Raw genomic sequence first — 17,426 nt, 5'->3', positions numbered from 1 at the left:
TGCCTCCGTCCTAGGGTTAGTCATTTCTCCAATGAAATTTGAATCCTTTTGTTGGAGAATGGTATTAAAAGCAAGATCTTGGTGTTCTGTGCACTCATTGCTACTGGAGTATCTCCTTCTAGACCCTCTCAGTTGACAGAGCAAGGAAATATGTGTGAATACTAACTAGTATAATTTACAGTGTCTGTGTTGTTTCTTTATATAAGCCATTCTGTGTTAAGCCAAACATGAATTTACACTGATATTTCTAACTCTTAATTCATTCCAGCTGCTTCTTGCTTAACTGTAAACTCCCACTCCAACAATGAAATACCTGACTTTTGGTTTTTAAGAGTGTCTTTCACAAGTTTTGAATAATCAAGTTTACCCAGTTTTCCCCCATGGATAATGCTTCTTTGATGTTGTCTCAAAACTCATAGCCAAATGCAGATTTTCTCCTAGATGTCTTATAATTTTATGTTTTACATAAGAGGTAGTTTTTGAGCTTCTTAAACTGAGGTTTTTACAGTTGTGAAAATATAATATAAACGCAGTGTGATGGCATACACATATATTTATAAAACCACATTGTGGGAGACTAAGGCAGGAGGTAAGTGCTTTACCACTGAGCTATAGCCCCAACCTTTTTTTATTTTATTTTGAGAGGGGTCTTGCTAAATTAGCCAGACTAGCTTTGAACTTGGTGGTCCTCCTGCCTCAGCCTCCTGAATAGCTAGGATTGCAGGCATGCTTTTAAATACTGTGTTCTTTAAAAGAAAAAAAAAAAAAAGACTTTAAAAATAGTCGCAGAGCGTTTCATTATATAGATTTTTGTAATGTTCCTAAGCAGTCCCATATTGATAAACTTTAAGATTATGGTCCATTTCGCTTATAAGCTATGCTGTAATTAATAAATAAGGTTCAGATTTTGTATGGTCAAAAATGTAGATTATGACCAGTAGAAAAAACAAGGCAAGTTGATATAGTCTGCAATAAATGGCTCAAATTTATAATAGTGTTTAACATGTCTGTATGCATACAGATAATCTGTGTATTTGAAAGCACTTCACACAAAACTGTAGGAGCTGTGAGGTGCTTATACATACAGTATAAAGCATTGTAAGTACAAAGGTTACTGTGGATAGTAAGCCTGTCTCAGAGCACTTCCTGCAGCATTCTAGTTCCTCATGTTTAAATGTCTAGGTAGGCATCACGTCATCAGTGAGTCTTCCTGTTTTTCAGGTGTTTTGGAAACAAACAATCTTGGTTTTTTTCTGCTCTCCTGCTGCAATGAACACAGGAAATTTGTGGCCCTAAATGTGTGGGGATTTCCCAGTAGCAAGTAAGTAATCAGTAATAGCAAGTAAACAGTAGCAAATAAGAAAGACACCAGCTGGGTGTCCTTTAATTAATCCCATTTCGTTCTGAGACTACCTGGACATAGCCTTAGATCCTACAGGTGGAAGATTCAAAATTGCCCCACTTCAAATCCAGTCCCAAGTCTGGGCCCCTGGGCTTCTGACTGACTGGCTATAAATTGGAGTTACTACAACCCCATCCTCAACATTGATGAATTTGCTAGAGCAGCTTACAAAATTTGTGGAAGCCCTACATGTGCGTTTAGTGATTTATCATAAAGAGTATTTTAAAGGATACGAAAAAGCAACCAGATGAAAAGATACATAGGGTGAGGTCTGGAGAAGTCTCCAATAAAGAAAGGAGTTTCCATCCCTTTGGATTGTTGGGTGTGACCCACCCTCCCAACATGTCTGTGAATTTTCTTGCCTTCTTGTGAGCTATATGTTTAGCTGTCTGAACCCTGTCTTTTTTTTTTTTTTTTTTTTTTTTAATGGTACTGGGGATCGAACTCATGTCCTTGTGCTTGCAAGGCAGGCGACAGAACCACTGAGCTAAATCCCTGGCCCTTTTGGGGTTTTTTTATGGAGACTTCATTGCATAGACACTTAGTGGACTGGTGAGGAAACTCCGAAAGTCCTGACTATTCAGCTTTGCAATGTTCCTTTAGGTTATTGGACAGGATTCCTGTGAAATGAGAGTCTTTATAGCCCACTGTTGAGTAAGGGTAGGGCAGAGATTTCTTGATGGCCAGCTTCAAGGCAGAAAAGTTGAAGAATATGAGTTGTTCTGTGATCTTGGCAGTTCTAGTTTCTTTGGCTTGCCTTGAAGAAGTCACAAATGAAAATGATCAAATTAGAATGATCTCCACCATAGAAATCTCTCACTAACCCCTAATGTGAACTTGTTTTTCTGCTGTTTTCTAGTTCTTTACCTCCTGTTAGTCTCTTTTCAAGTCTAATTTACCCAGAGTAATTCTGAATAAAGAGGCTCTAACTTCATTGGATTTCACAGTCTCCTCTTTTAAGTTCCAGCATTGATCATAATTAGTCTCACTGTGGACATTCCTAGACTCCCTGTTACACTGCTCATGGGTGAATGAATATAACCATATGGCCTTGTGTATTTCTACAGAAGTCTGAAAAAAAACGATTTTTGTAAACAAGACACTGATGAGTTCAAAATTGTATTAACACACATTTACTTGGTACTGGGGATTGAACTCACAACCTTGTTTGCCAGACAGGCAGTGCCACTAAGCTAAATCCCCGTACTTTTAATTATGTAGAAATTACTGCTCTGCTGATGTAATGAAGGAAGTTCCAAATCATTTTGTAAGGGGAAGAACTTTTTAAAAATGGGAAGATGAGCTTCCTAATCCTGATTATTACTATCATAATTATTATCATCATCATCATCATTTTTGTTTTTTGAGGCAGAGTCTTGATTTTAGTGCAGGCTGGGCTCAAACTCCCTGTGATCTTCCTGCCTCAGCCTCCCTCCTGCTGGAATTACAGGTATGCATCAGTGCACCCCAGTAATTCTGATTTTTATACATACTAAATTGTCTAATAACTGCAGTATATCTTGGGAAGAAATTGCAGAAATTTTTATCTTGGGCTGGCAATTTAGCTCAGTGGCACTGTGCAAGGTTCTGAGTTCCATCCCTGGTAAAAAAAAAAAAAAAAAAAAAAAATTCTGTTCTTTTTTTGTTGTATGTGTGTGGTACTGGGAATTAAACCTGAGATCTTCACACTGAGCTATATTCTCAGTTCTTTTTATTTTTAATTTTTAGACAGGATCAGCTGAGTCATTAAACTGCCCAGGCTGGGTTTGAATTTGGCATTCCTCCTGCCTTAGTTTCCCAAAATATTGGGATTATAGGCTTGTACCACCAGACCTGGCGAAGAATTCTTTTGTCTGTTTGTTTGGTACTGGGAGTTGAACTCAGGACCTTGTGCTTGCAAGGCAGGCAGTGGAACCACTGCGCTAAATCCCTGGCCCTCTGGCTAAGAATTCTTAAAGAATGGTGTAGCTTACGTTTAATGACAGGTTTGCTTGTTTTGATTTTTTTTTAGACAGGGTCTTGCTGTGTAGTTCACGCTTGTCTTGAACTCACTATATAGCCCACCTTAGCTTGGAACTTGCAGTGATCCTCCTCCTCAGCCTCAGGAGTGCTGGGATTATGAGTGTGGTGTAGTTTTTATTTATTTTGCAGAGATTTTGTTTTTCGCAATAAACCTTGTTGTATCCCTTTAGCCTAAACACCATAGTTAGATAACACAATAAATAAAATCAAGGAGTGAAATTAATAGAATCATTTCTCTACCCTTTATTTAAAATAATTTTCTAAGCCATGATGTTTATGATTCTGTGAATCTTGTTCTAAGATTATGCTACAGTATTTGTGTTATGCCCTATTTCACAAGTTGTAACAATTAAAAGTGGTTATGACTAACTACTAAAGAGTTTATTTATATGACTGAATTGTTTTTGCACAACGATAGGAGCTGAGGAAATAAATTTAATAAATGTTTGTCTCTAAATAGTCACATGGACTTTTCTTTATGAGAAGCCAAGAAATTTGTCAGGTTACCCCTTCTACTGTTCTAGGAATACCACATTTGAAAATTAGCTAATAGTAACTGAATGCCTTACCATTATGATAGGGACTCCGAGTGACCTGTGGTCTAAATTTAGACCTTTGGAATGTCAAATTTGTTCTCCCTAGAGTTTGGGGTTTTCTTGGATACACAAGCTGTCGAGACTTCTTGAAAATCATGATAGAACCTTTACATTTTAGAGTCTTAAATTTTACAGTTGAGATTGGGAATCCAGAGAAGGAGGCCATCAGCTCTTGAGCATGCAGGCAACAGTGGCTTCCCAGTAGGTGTAAAGCTGAAGGAGCTCAGTGTAGAAGTTTCCCTCCACACCTGAGGATATTTTGAGAGCACTTCTCATTCTCTTGGCTGGTGTGATATCTTGCCTTAATTTAACTCCAGGACCTTACTGCAAAAAGATTTTTTTTTTCTTGACACAAAATGCTTCTTCAGATACATAACTAATGAACAAATATAAGTGGATTGGTTGAGCATCAAGGAACAGGGCCGCCAATTATATTTAGCAAAGAGAGACAAATGTGTGCTTTACTTCAATAATGTTATCACATTGGTATTTAATTGGATTGGGACAGTGTGGCCATTCATAAATGTAAGGCATTAAATGAAAATATGCAAATAAAGACAGACTGAGGCTAGAACCCAGAGGCTTGTGCATGGCAGAGAAGTGTTCTGCCACTGAACAACATTCCTAACCCTAAATATCATCATTTTTTTCTCTCATTGAGTTTATTGGTAACTTTTTAGGTATACCGTACAGTTACATTCATCATTGGGAACTTGTACCTTTACATGACAGGTGTTGGTATAATCATCTTTTCTTATTATTTGAGGAAAGTTCAAATACATATGCATTTCATAAATTGAGTGCACTTGTTTGTATTTTCTGTCACCGGTTACTGGCACTCTCCCTGCCTTGATACCACCTCCCTCCCCTACCTTGTAAAAAAACAGTAGTTTAATTGTTTTTTTGCAGAGGTGGATACTTTTATTTAGTCAGAAGACTAGAGAAGTTGGTGTTTGTTTACAGTGTAAGATGCTTTTTAGGATTGGGTTTCCTTATTCCCTCAGGGCTGAACTTTGAAAATGTCTTATGTAGTGTTGTCATACCAGGTCTGAATGTATGCTTTATTCTACTTCTGGCATTGTTATTGATTTGTCATAAGATTTTTCATTATACATTTCTGTTGGTTAAGGAACTAGGCATGGAAAAATCTGCTTTGTTCACATACACCTTTAATATTAGACTGTGTGAATATATGTTTTAATTTTTACCATTTATTCATAGAACATATATTGAGAGGATATGTATTTCATCTGAGGCAGTTGGAATGAATATTTGAAGACTCAGGGCTCCTGGGCTTTTAAGGAACTTTTTTTTGGCCTTTTTTTGGTACTGGGGATCGAACTCTGGTCTTGTGCTTGCAAGGCAGGCAGCAGAACCACTGAGCTAAATCCCCGGCCCTGCTTTTAAGGAACTTTTAAGAGAGACAGACAAAATGAACAAAAAAACTCCTAGTACAGTGTGGTAAGTACAAATAATAAAGATTATCCAGGTTGTTGTGAGAGCACCGAGGAAAGAGCGTTTGTTGATTTTCAAAGTTACAGTGTGGAGATCTTTAGAAGCCCCAAGCTCTTTCTTGGTAATCTGAAAGATCAAACTACTTTCATAACAATAGTAAGACTTTTTTTTCTTTTTTGAAACAGGGTCTTGTGATGTCCAGTCTTCACCTTGAAAGCTGATAGCTCAAGCTGGCCTTGAACTCATGATCCTCCCTGCACTTCCTAAGTGCTGGGATTACAGGCATGCACCACCATACCTGGCTTGTTTGCATTTTTTTGTTCTTGTTCTTTCACTAGTATACAGTAGAGTTTTGCAGTGGCAGTAAAATTTGTGATAACTAATAATCTAATCTAGCTGTCTTCTGCTAAGCCAGAATTTTGCAAAAGTAGAAAAGAATTTCACCCTTGCCGGGGATTTAGCTCAGCAGTTTGGTAGCCTGCCTTGCAAGTGCAAGAACCCAAATTCAATCCCCAGTACCAAAAAAAAAAAAAAAAAATTCACCCTTTTCACTAAAGGTTTTGAAAAAAAGTTTTTAAAAATAAAATGTGCAAAAAATGGGCCAGGGATTTAGCTCAGTGGTTCCACTGCCTGTCTTGCAAGCAAAAGGTCCTGAGTTTGATCCTTGGTACTAAAAAAAAAAAAAAAAATGTGCAAAAAATTTGTTATATATAAAATTCTAGGTTTATATAAATATTTAAGATTTATAAATTAAAATTTTAAAAAGTAAATAAAAATTCTTAGTTTCAATTTCAAATCCAGTGATATATAACATTATATATATGTATAATTTACACATATAACAGTAGCTTCTTGGGGCCTAAATTTAAGAGTATAAAGAGCAATAGACCAAAATTGTTTCAGACCCACTGGAATGGAAATTTATCAACTAACTCTTAAGAGGGATATGGCCAAGGAAGGGTTGGATGTTAGGGTGCTAGAGTTTAATCACAGGTGTTTAACTGTCAGCTGGAATGTAAAGTGGAAGCCAGTTTCAAATAATAACTAGGGCCGGGTATAGTGGTGCACCTCTGTAATCCCAGTGCTTGGAGGCTGAGGAAGGAGGATTGCCTTGAATTCAAGGCCAGCCTGGGCTACATAGTGAGTTTAAGGCCTGCCTGAACTACATAGTGAAATCTATCTCAAAAAACAAAACAAAACAAAAAAGTAAAACAAAACCAGGCTGGGGATTTAGCTCAGTGGTTCCACCACCTGCCTCGCAAGCGCAAGGACCTGAGTTTGATCCCTGGTACAAAACAACAACAAAAAACAAAAACACACAACAAAAAATAAGTAGGAAGAAATGGTTTACAGTAAACCTTGTATGTCATACTGAGAAGTTTGTTTCTGCTATTAGGAGAGATGCAAAAGGGTTTCCAAGTATGTTAATGTCTATTCTTATATATAAAAGCAATTATGTATTTTTTTAACTATAAGAAAGTTAAAAGATTATGTTTTTGATTTTTTTGTGATTTGCTAGCTTGGTTATTAGTATTGTGCTTATCAAAAAGCTGCCATGGGCTGGGGATTTAGCTCAGTGGTGCCACTGCCTGCCTTGCAAGCACAAGGGCCTGAATTTAATCCCCAGTACCAAAAAAAAAAAAAAAAAAAAAAGCTGCCAGGAATGGTGCTCATACTTGTAGGAGGCTGAGACAGGAGGATCACCGTACGTTTGAGGCCAGCCTGGGCTAAATAGTTCAAAGGTCAGCCTGAACTACATAGTGAGACCCTGTCTCAACATACCCCCCAAAATATTTTTTTAAAGGTATTTTAAGATGGGGCATGGTGTTGCACACCTCTGTAATCCCAGCTGTCCGGGTTGGGGGGTGGTGAGGCAGGAAGATTGCAGATTTGAGCCCAGCATAGCAAGTAGCGATTAGGCACTGCCTCAAATTTTTTTTAAAAAGGGAAAAGGGGGCTGAGGATTTAGTCACTAGTGCTGCCTGCCTCGCAAACACAAGTTCCCTAGTATGATCCCTTGTACAAAAAAAGGTGAGGGGGACAAGATTAGCCCAGTATGAAGAGCCTGGGTTCAGGGAGACTGAAGTAAGAGGTTTGCAAATTCAAGCTCAACCCTGGCAACCTAGGGACTTCTGTGAGACCCAGTCTCAAAATTTAAAAGTGGCTGAAGATGTAGCTCAGTGTTTCAATCCTCAGTACCATGGGGAAAAAAAAGTTTTCTAGGCAAGTGTTCTACTGCTGTGCTGGAGCCCCCATCCTATCTCTCTTTTAAGTTTTGTTTGTTTTTTTAACGTAGGGCCTTTATTTTGAGTTATACCCCTAGCCCTTTTAAAAAGTTTTTACTTTGAGACATAGTCTCACAAAATTGGTAGATTTCATGGGGCTGACCTTGAGCTTGATCCAGCCTGCTTCATGAGCTAGAATTATGTGTGCACCACCACCATGCCTCTCTCCTTTTTTTTTTTTTTTTTTTTTTTTTTTTTTTTTTTTTTAATTGCATTACCCGGGATCAAACTCAAGACCTTGTGCTTGCAAGGCAGGCAGAGACACCACTGAGCTAAATCCCCAGCATCTTATCTTTTTGCCTGGTTTAGAGAATTTTGTTAAAATCTTACTCCTAACTACATTGAGAATGGGGAAACTTTGATTTAACAAATTGTAATAAGTAGGCTACACTCCACATAATAAGTTCAGCACATAAACAGGGCATTGGAAATTTTTTCTCAATCCTTCTTGAATTTGTTCTTTTTTGGTGTGAAAAATTTTTTAAGTAAAACACTTATCGGTACATTTTAGATATACATAAGGATAACACTCATCATAGGGAATTTGCATCTGTACATCACATATCCTGTCTTTTCTTTTTTCCCATTCCCCCCAACTGCCTTCTCCTCCCTATATACAAAAGCATTGTTTTCATTTTTTCCTATTTTCACTTTTTTCCTTGTCCTTTCACCTCCATTCTTCCCCTTCCCATTTGAACATTTTTTTTCTATTTTTCAATATCTATTATAAATTTTAGTCCTTATTTCCACTTTTGGTTTATCACACCAGAGAAACTGTGGTATTTAAACATGTGTGTCCAATTAATTTCACTAAGAGTATGGTCTCCAGGTGCATCCATTTAGCTATAAATGTCTGAAGCTCATCCTTCTTTATGGCATAGTAGTACTCAATTGTATAAAAAAAATCACATCTTTATCCATTTGTTGGTTAATGGGCCTTTGGGCTGTTTCTAAGGTGTAGCTATTACAAATTGTGCCAGTATAAACATGGGTGTGCATATATTGCTTTTAGTTTTTGGGGAAGATACCAAGAAGGGGAAATAGCTGGGTCAGATGGAACCTCTATTTTTTTGAGGAATCTCCACACTGGTTTCCACAGTGGTTGCTTTGGTGTGAAATTGTGTATTTTTTTTCAAATAATTTCACCTAATACAAAGGTTTTGAAAACATAGTAAAATTGTATGGATTTAAAACTATCCTTGAGATTTTCCCTGTTATCTAGTGGAAGAAATAGACATAAATCAATGAACAAGAATTGTTAGTACTAATAAATACTGTGAAGGTGATAAAGTAATATGCTAGAAAATGCCCTAGGTTGCTAGCTTAACTGTGGTTGTACACGGTCTCTCAGAAGATGTTGCTTTGGGCTGAGATGTGAATGTTAAAAGTGGAAGAGCTGGGAGCAGAACATTACAAACTAGAACAGCTAATATAAAAAAATTCTCTTAGATGCTGGGGCGTGGTGGCACACCCCTGTAATCCCAGAACCTGGGAGGCTGAGGCAGGAACAGGAGGATTTCTGTGAGACCAGGCTGGGCTACATAGTGAGTTAGTTCCAGATCAGTCTCAAGTACACAGTGAGACCCTGTCTCAAACAAACAAACAAACAAAAAAAGTTCTCTTAGTCACAAAGTGTGAGGAAGGAAAAGCAAAACCAGTCTGACTAGATAGTAGTCCACGAAGAGTTGAGTGGAAGATGAGGTCAGGTCATACGGATACCAAGTCTAATAGAGGGTCTCTGTAGGTCATGATTAACATCATGTAGGCTTGATAAAAGTTAATAGTTGCAACTCAGAGTTACTATCGGAAGCCTTTGATAGGTTTTAAGCAAAGAACTGGAGTTGTCTGATTCATTCTGTGTGAAGTACATTCTGGTTATTCTGCCACAGGTGAATTATAGAGAGGCAAGAATTGAAGCAGAGAGATGAATTAGGAGAGTATGATTGTTGGAATAGCAAGCCAAGGAATACTGATGATACCTGACCATGACTGTGTCAAGGACAGTGGGAGTGTTAGGTCAGTTTTGTATATTTTGGAGGTTGAAACAGATTTCTTTTTGTTTTTATCTTTTTTCTGTGATAGTGTTTGAGGGAGAGCAGAACAGTAGGCTATCTTAATAGCCCTGTTTGAAATGTCCTTACACATCAAAGTGAAGGTGTAAGGTAGATGACGCACAGATCTGAATCTAGGAAAGAGATTCTGGCCAGAGATAGAAATTTAAGTCATTAGTGTTCAGTAATAGTAGTTAACATCCAGGACTGATGAAAAATTCTGAGTCAAAAAGCAGAGAAAAGAGAAGATTAATGAGACCAGAGCCTGGAGCACTTCAGTAATTCTCAATTATTCTCAGTTTTAAAAAGAATAAAGTATATGGACACATGCTGTGATAGTTAATTGATTGTGTAATTTGAGTAAGAAATTCCTAAATTGGATTGGCATATTTCTGGGTGTGGCTGAAGAGATTGATTTAAGAGAGACCTATTCTGAGTGGGAGTGGCACCAACCAGTAGGCTTGTTGCCTGTGTGGAATAAAGGGAAACAAAGAAGGAAGGCTCCCTTCTGTTTCTTCAGAGGAGCTCCAATCTGCACCATCACCTTGGACATCATCTGCTGATGATGCAGACTCTCCAGCCATTCAGCACAGACCTTTTGGCCTCCTGACACTGCAGTGAGTTCAGGCCTTCAGTGGGTCCTTTGGATCTCCAGTACACGGACAGCCCTTTGCACTCTTCCACAATGACTCATTTGATGACTGTTCTAAGTCTATCTTGTAAATGCCTATATATTTATATATTTTGCATTAAATCTGTTTCTGTAGCAAGCACTGACTGATATATGTGTGCACTTTTAAGTGTATTAGATTTACTGTCCTGTTTTCTGTAATTATATCTGACCATTTGTTTTTAAAATTTCAAAAAAAATTTTTTTGGTTTTTTTGAGACAGGATTTTGCTATGTAGATCAGGCTGGCCTTGAATTCACTAGCCCAAGGTTGGCCTCAAACTTGCGGCGGTCCTCCTGCATCAGCCTCCCAAGTGCTGTTATTATAGGGGTGCTCCACCATGCCTGGCAATGTTTTTATTTAAAGTTTAAAAATAAATTTTAGAAATTGTAGTCTCATATCTAGGAGTTAAACCTAGAGATAAACCTTAATCAGTACAAAAGTACTTATACATGAAGTTACTTATCCATTGTATTATTGCTTGTAATTGCCAAAATACTGCAGAAATATCTATTTTTAAATTTTTATTTATTTATTTATTTTGAGACAGGGTCTCACTATGTAGTTGAGACCAACCTGGAACTCACTATGTAGCCTAGCAATCCTCCTGCCTCAGACTCCCGAGTGCTGGGATTACAGGAGGGTACCTCCACGCCCAGCCTGCAAAAGTATCTAAATACCCATAAATAATTATGTATTCATACAATAGAATTTGTAATGTGTAGATGTAAAGTAGAATGAGGAAGATCTCTTAAATATTGATAGTAATTTCTAGGACGTGTTTTTTTTTTTTTTTTTTTTTTTTTTCTTTTGAGACAGGGTCTTGTCCGCAGTTCAGGCTGGCCTTGAACCCATTTGTAGCCCAGGGTGACCTCAAATTCCCAGAGATCCTCTTGCCTCAACCTCCTGAGTGCTGGGGTTGCAAGCATGCACCATCATGCCTGATTTAGGATGTAGTGTTTAAAAAAGCAGAATGTAACAGTATCTAGCTTTTTTGTGTGTGGGAGGTTTGAGACAAAGTCTTAGACTTTGAGGGGTGGTTTAGACATCTTAGATATATTTTTTGTTGTTTGTTTGTTTGTTTGTTTGAGACAGGTTCTCACTATGTAGTTGAGACTGACCTGGAACTCAGCCTGTAGCCCAGGCTGGTCTTGAACCCACAACGATCCTCCTGCCTCAGCCTCCCAAGTGCTGGGATTACAGGCCTGCACCACTACACCTGGCTCCCTGCAATTCTTTTTCTTTTATTTGGTGGGGGGTACCGGGAATCAAACTCACTGAGCTAAATCCCCAGCCTCTGCAATTCTTAATAGCTAATTCTTGGAAGTGGCCTGTATATCCATCAATAGATGAATGGATAAAGAAAAACTCAAAGTCATTTGTAGACAAATGGATATATCTTGAGACCATAATGTTAAGTGAAATAAATCAGGCACCTAGGCTTAAATAGTATACAGTTTCTCTTATATGAGAAAACCAATATAAATAAAGAGCAAAATAAAGATAGAGCTGCGTGTGGTGGCACATGCCTGTAATCCCAGCACTCGAGGCTGAGGCAGGAGGGTTATTATGAGTTTGAGGCCAGCCTGAACTACACAGCAAGACCCTGTCTCCAAAAAAAGAGAGAGAGATAGATAATAGGAAGTACACAAATCTTTCTCATGCAAAAGAGATGAGGGAGAGAGAGAAAATGGTTAAAAAAAGAATTAAGATGTGTTGCATACATGTACCAACTCCACATAAGAAATGTAATGTACTGCAAGCATGTAATAAAAATAAATGCATACATACATGCATAAAACCAATCAGAATGGGCACAAAAACTAAAAATGAAGTAAAGACACAAACTTAACTTGATTTCGAATGAATAATAAGTACATTGAAAGGAAGAGTGAAAACTGTTTAATGGATTTTGACTATAAACTAAAAACCACCATCAACAAAAGTATCATTCAAGTGAATGTTGTGGTATTGGATAGAATCTGAGATATCCGTGTGAATTACTGATTAGATAAATAGATACATACATGAAAATAAATGTGAATAAGGGTCAATATACATACATATATTTCCTAACTCATGTTCTCTATACTTTATCATTCTGTTACAGAAAAGAGAATAATTATTGAGTTCTTGGATTTTGAGGTCACTGTTTTAGAGGACAGTTTCACTTACCCCCTCCAGTAATGGGAATCAAATCCAGGGGCACATTATCACTGAGTTACATTCCCAGGGCAACCCACCCACTGGTCTTTTTAAATTTTGAAACTAGGTTTTGCTTAATTGCCAGATGGGATTTGCATTTGAGATTCTTTTGCCTCAGCCTCTCAAGTGCTAAGAATACAGGCATTCACCATCACACCAGCTAGATTCACTGTCAACTGGGATGTATTTAAAGTTTGTTTCCCAATTTTTATTCATATTTGTTTTAATTTTTTTTTATTACAGTGCTAGGGATCAAACCTGGGGCCTCAGACTTAACAGGCATGTGCTGTACCAGTGAGCTACATTCCCAGCATTACTAGTATTTGATAAAATTTGAAAGTAATAGATGTGGTGCACACTTATAATCCCAGCACTTGGGAAGCTGAAGCAGGAGGATTGCCATAAATTAGAGGCTAGCCTGTACATTATAGGGAGTTCAAAGCCAGCTGGAACTACATAGCAAGACTCCGTCTCAAACAAAACAAAAATTTGAATTCAACCTGAATTATAAAATATAGTTGTTCTTTCACCAAACAGTCTTTACTTGGTTTATAGACTGACATATTAAAGGATTGTACTTGTATTAGCAGACTATCAGGGAAAAGAGGCCCAAGAAGAATAGTATGCTTACATTTATTATTTGCCTGTACTTACTAAATTGGTTATTTTTTGCTGCAACTGAAATATTTTCTTTTCTTTTTTTTTTTTTCCGGTACCGGGGATTGAACTCAGGTCTTTGCGCTTGCAAGGCAGGCTTCCGAACCACTGAGCTATGAAATATTTTCTTTTAACTTCCTTTAAATAAACTTTATATATTTATTTATTTATTTGGTTTTTTTAAAGACAAGGTCTCACTACATAGCTCAGGCAGTCCTTCTGTCTAAGCTAGGGTTACAGGTGGTGTGTCACCATGCCCAGTTTAAGTAAACTAACTTACTTTTTCTTCTCTTCCCCTCCTCTCCCCTCCCCTCCCCTTTTCTCTCTCTCTTCTGAGATAAGGGTCTCACTTTGTAGTGCAGGCTAGCTGTGAACTCACTTTGTAGTCCAGGCTGGCCTCCAACTTGCAGTGATCCTCTTTCCTCAGCCTCTCTAGTTCTGGAATTACAAGCATGCGCCACCTTGCCTGGCAATAAACTTTATTTTTAAGAGAAGTTTTAGGTTCACAGCAAAGTTTAGCAGAAGTATTGAGTTCCCATATGCCACCCCTACCTCCAGCCCCACATAACCTTCTCCCCACTGTCAGCATCCTGAGCTAGCAAATTAATCTTACCTTGGTAGATGATTGCTTGAAATGATCAAGTTTGGTAATTGACACCTTTTTATTTTGCAAGGGCAGGGGAATTGAACTCAGGATCTTGTGCTTGTGAGGCAAGCGCAACACCACTGAGCTAAATCCCTGGCCCTAGTTGACACATTTTTTTTTTTTGGTACAGGGGATCGAACTCTGGCTCTTGCGCTTGTGAAGCAGGCAGCAGAACCACTCAGCCAAACCCCCTGACCCCTAGGTGACATTTTGTGGGGCGTTGAGACAGGGTCTCACTACGTAGTTGAGACTGATGTGGAACTCACTCTGTAGCCCAGTCTGGTCTTGAACTCACAGCAATCCTCCTGCCTCAGCCTCCCGAATGCTGGGATTATGGGCGTGTGCCATCACACCTGGCTTAGTTGACACATTTTGACATGAAAATTCTGTCCCAGTACTCATACTTGTTTATTTGGTACCCATGCAAGTGTCCATGCACTTGTTCATGCCTTGAAAACTAAATACTCTTTCTCGTCTGAACTGTTTGGTACTCCTAGTACCAATCACTAATGAGTACCAAGGTACTGTTATAGTTTTGGGATTGACTAATTCTCTTACTTTTGGGAAAATAAGTGGTTTTTAATGTATTTTAACATTTTTCTAAAATTTGTTTATCTCACTGTTCCTTTTATAGTAAGTAGAGAATTAGGGTCCTGAACATGGTTGGCTTCATGGGAGTGCAGTGTGTGCAAACAAGGTCCCTTACTTAAGAGGGTTGTGTAAGTTATTTTCTGATCGCTGGAACACAATACTTGACACCCACAATCTAGTACATGTGCTGCCGAAGCGAGAACCCAGCACCCACAATCTAAAAGAGGAAAGGTCCTTTTCCTATTTCACATTATCTATTATACATTTTGATCCTTATTTACACTTTCAGTTTCTCACACCAGAGAAATTGTGTCCTATTTATTTCACTTAACAGTATGGCCTCAATGTGCAGGGGAAGCGCAAAGGAAAAGAGGAAAAGGAAAAAATAAGAGAAAAGGAAAAAATGGAAACGTCTTTATAAACAGGGAGGGATGGAGGGGTTGAATGGGGGAATGGGGAAAAAATAACCAAGATATATCATATAAAGGTACAAATTTCCAATGATGAATATGGTCATATTGTATACATAAAATGAACCAATAAACTTAATGAATAAAGGAGGAAAGATTTTTTGGCTCATAGTTTGTAAAGATTGTACTCATAGTTGACTGGCTCCATGGCAGGGCAGCATGGCAGTGGGGACATGGCAGAGGAGAAAAATCTCATGGCATGGCAGAGAGATCTTAAGGGAGAAGGGAAGGAGATAGATCCTTCCAGGCTTTACCTCCCAGGGTCACATTTAGCTATAAACATCAGTACACTAATCCACAGATCAGTATTGGGTCTCTTGTGATCTAGTCACCTCCCAAAAGCCCTACCTGTGAGCACATGAGGTTTTATGGGGACAGTTAGAAATAAACTGTAACAAGGACCAGAACTAAGCTGTGTCTTGAAATTCTTTATTTTTGAATGAGTAGTCTTGTATTATTATTATTATTGTTCCTATTTTGCAGTGCTGGGGATTCAACTCAGGACCTTGTGCATGCTGGGCTAGTGCTTTACCACTGAGCAGCATCCTCAGCCCTAAAACTTTTTCTATGGTGAAAAATATTTACATTTGGACTTAGTCAGCTAGACTTAGTTTAGGGAATTTTTTTGTTTTGTTTTGTTTTGTTTTGTTTTTAGACAGGGTCTCACTATGTATTTGAGCCTGATCTGGAACTCACAATGTAGCCCAGGCTGGTCTCAAACTCACAGCGATCCTCCTGCCTCAGCGTCCCAAGTGCTGGGATTACAGGCATGCACCACCACTCCCCGCAAAGGAGTATTCTTTAATGTGGTGTTGGGGTTTGAACTTTCAGGGCCTCTCAGATGATAGACAAGTACTATATCACTGGGCTGAACTGTATTCCCAGGCCTGGAGTTAGTTTAGATTATCTAGTAATATTGTTAACGTGAGGCATCAGAGTCAAGAGCCAGCAGAAGATATGCTACCTTCTTGCCCCATCTTGGTAAAAAGTCTTCATATTTTTATTTTGCACTGGGCCCTGCAAATTATGCAAATAATGTAGTCAATTTTGATTCTGAGGATATAAGCCTCCGAATTATTAAGAAAAAAATACAATGCCATAGAAAATGACCAAAAGCCAAGAGCAAAGGAACACAGATAATTAATAACATATTAAAAGATCTTTAACCTCATTAAAAATTTAATCTGTATTCTAAAATGTATAGAGTTGTAAGAAGTTAAGTATCATATAATTAAAAGTTTTAATTTTGCCATTTAGATTAATACTTTTTATCTTTAATTTTCTTTCTAGTGGATCTTATAATCTGAAAAAGTCTCCTGTGAAAACTTCATTGTTAAAAAAATTAGTAATGTCATCTGTTCCTAAAAGATTGAAATGGGGGCTATCATTTTGAGGTAAGCAATTTTATATTTTTAATTTCTAATATATTTTCAGAGTTAAGTAGAGAGATAAAATGTAAATATTGGTTAGATTCCAAATGTTTTAGTTAATCTCTGAGGTCGGTGGTTGAAGTGGGAAATAGTAGTCCTTGTTTTAAGATAGTTTGATATGGGGGTAACCCATTTTCCAGTCCCCCTTCTGTCTCTCTTAGAAGCTGTCTTTCTCTCAATAAATTTTTCCTATTCTTAAAAAAAAGGTAGCTATGTAGGATTATTTAAGACAGAATTAAGAACAGAGCTTCATAAAGGAAAAATGAATGGTTATTAGTGTTGAAATCTTTTAGAGAGGTTAATTAGGAAGCTGAAGAATCTGTTTTTGGATTTGGTTAGGAAGTCATTGATGACCCCAACAGGGCCCATTTCAGGAGGATATAGAGTAAAGAGAAGGTGGTAAAGTCTAAATATTTCAGATTTGTTTGTTTGTTTTTTGAGACAGTATCTTTCTATGTAGTTCAGACTGGACTTGAACTAGCAGTGATCCTCCTGCCTCAGACTCCTGAGTGCTGGGATTACAGGAGTCCATCACTATGCCTGTCAACAAGTATTTTTAGGCCAAAGGGAATGATCCAATAAAGTAGTTTAAATATTTTAAAAAGTGATTAATATCTTACCCAAGAGTGCATGAAAATTTGAAATTAAGACATGGTTAAAGGGTTTAACTCTTACAAACGAGCAACAACTTTTGTATTTAGAAATCAGGATTGAAGGAGAGGGCAAATGGAGGAAACTCTTAGGCAAAGAGGAAGAAAACTGTAGGATACCTTATACTTTTCTTTTCTTTTTTGGAGGTACTGTGTATCTAACCCAGGGCTCAGATTTACTGGGCAAGTGCTGTACAGCTGAGTTATAGCCCAGCTTCTTTATTTTGTTTTTTACAGCCTCTGTCTGTTTTTTTTTTTTTTTTTTTTTTTTTTGCCAGTACCATGGTGTTTTTATC

At 37.9% G+C, this 17,426-nt stretch overlaps 1 protein-coding gene across 2 annotated transcripts in view; it reads left to right on the top strand.

Annotated features, from left to right (window-relative positions):
• Window positions 1–1,245: 1,245 nt before the first annotated feature.
• Window positions 1,246–17,426, top strand: part of Pik3cb (phosphatidylinositol-4,5-bisphosphate 3-kinase catalytic subunit beta) — a 119,991-nt gene continuing 103,810 nt past the window's right edge. The window contains exons 1-2 of one of the 2 annotated variants that reach the window (XM_010625585.3): window positions 1,246–1,321; window positions 16,341–16,444. The gene's annotated coding sequence lies outside the window, so the exon portion shown is untranslated. The remainder of the gene's footprint in view (window positions 1,322–16,340; window positions 16,445–17,426) is intronic. The other variant, XM_010625586.3, reaches the window with a different exon arrangement.

The sequence above is a fragment of the Fukomys damarensis genome, unplaced genomic scaffold (genome assembly GCF_012274545.1).
Source record: "Fukomys damarensis isolate Sample0158 unplaced genomic scaffold, DMR_v1.0_HiC HiC_scaffold_37, whole genome shotgun sequence".
NCBI classification, from domain to species: Eukaryota; Metazoa; Chordata; class Mammalia; order Rodentia; family Bathyergidae; genus Fukomys; species Fukomys damarensis.
This window is presented reverse-complemented; position numbering and strand designations above follow the sequence as displayed.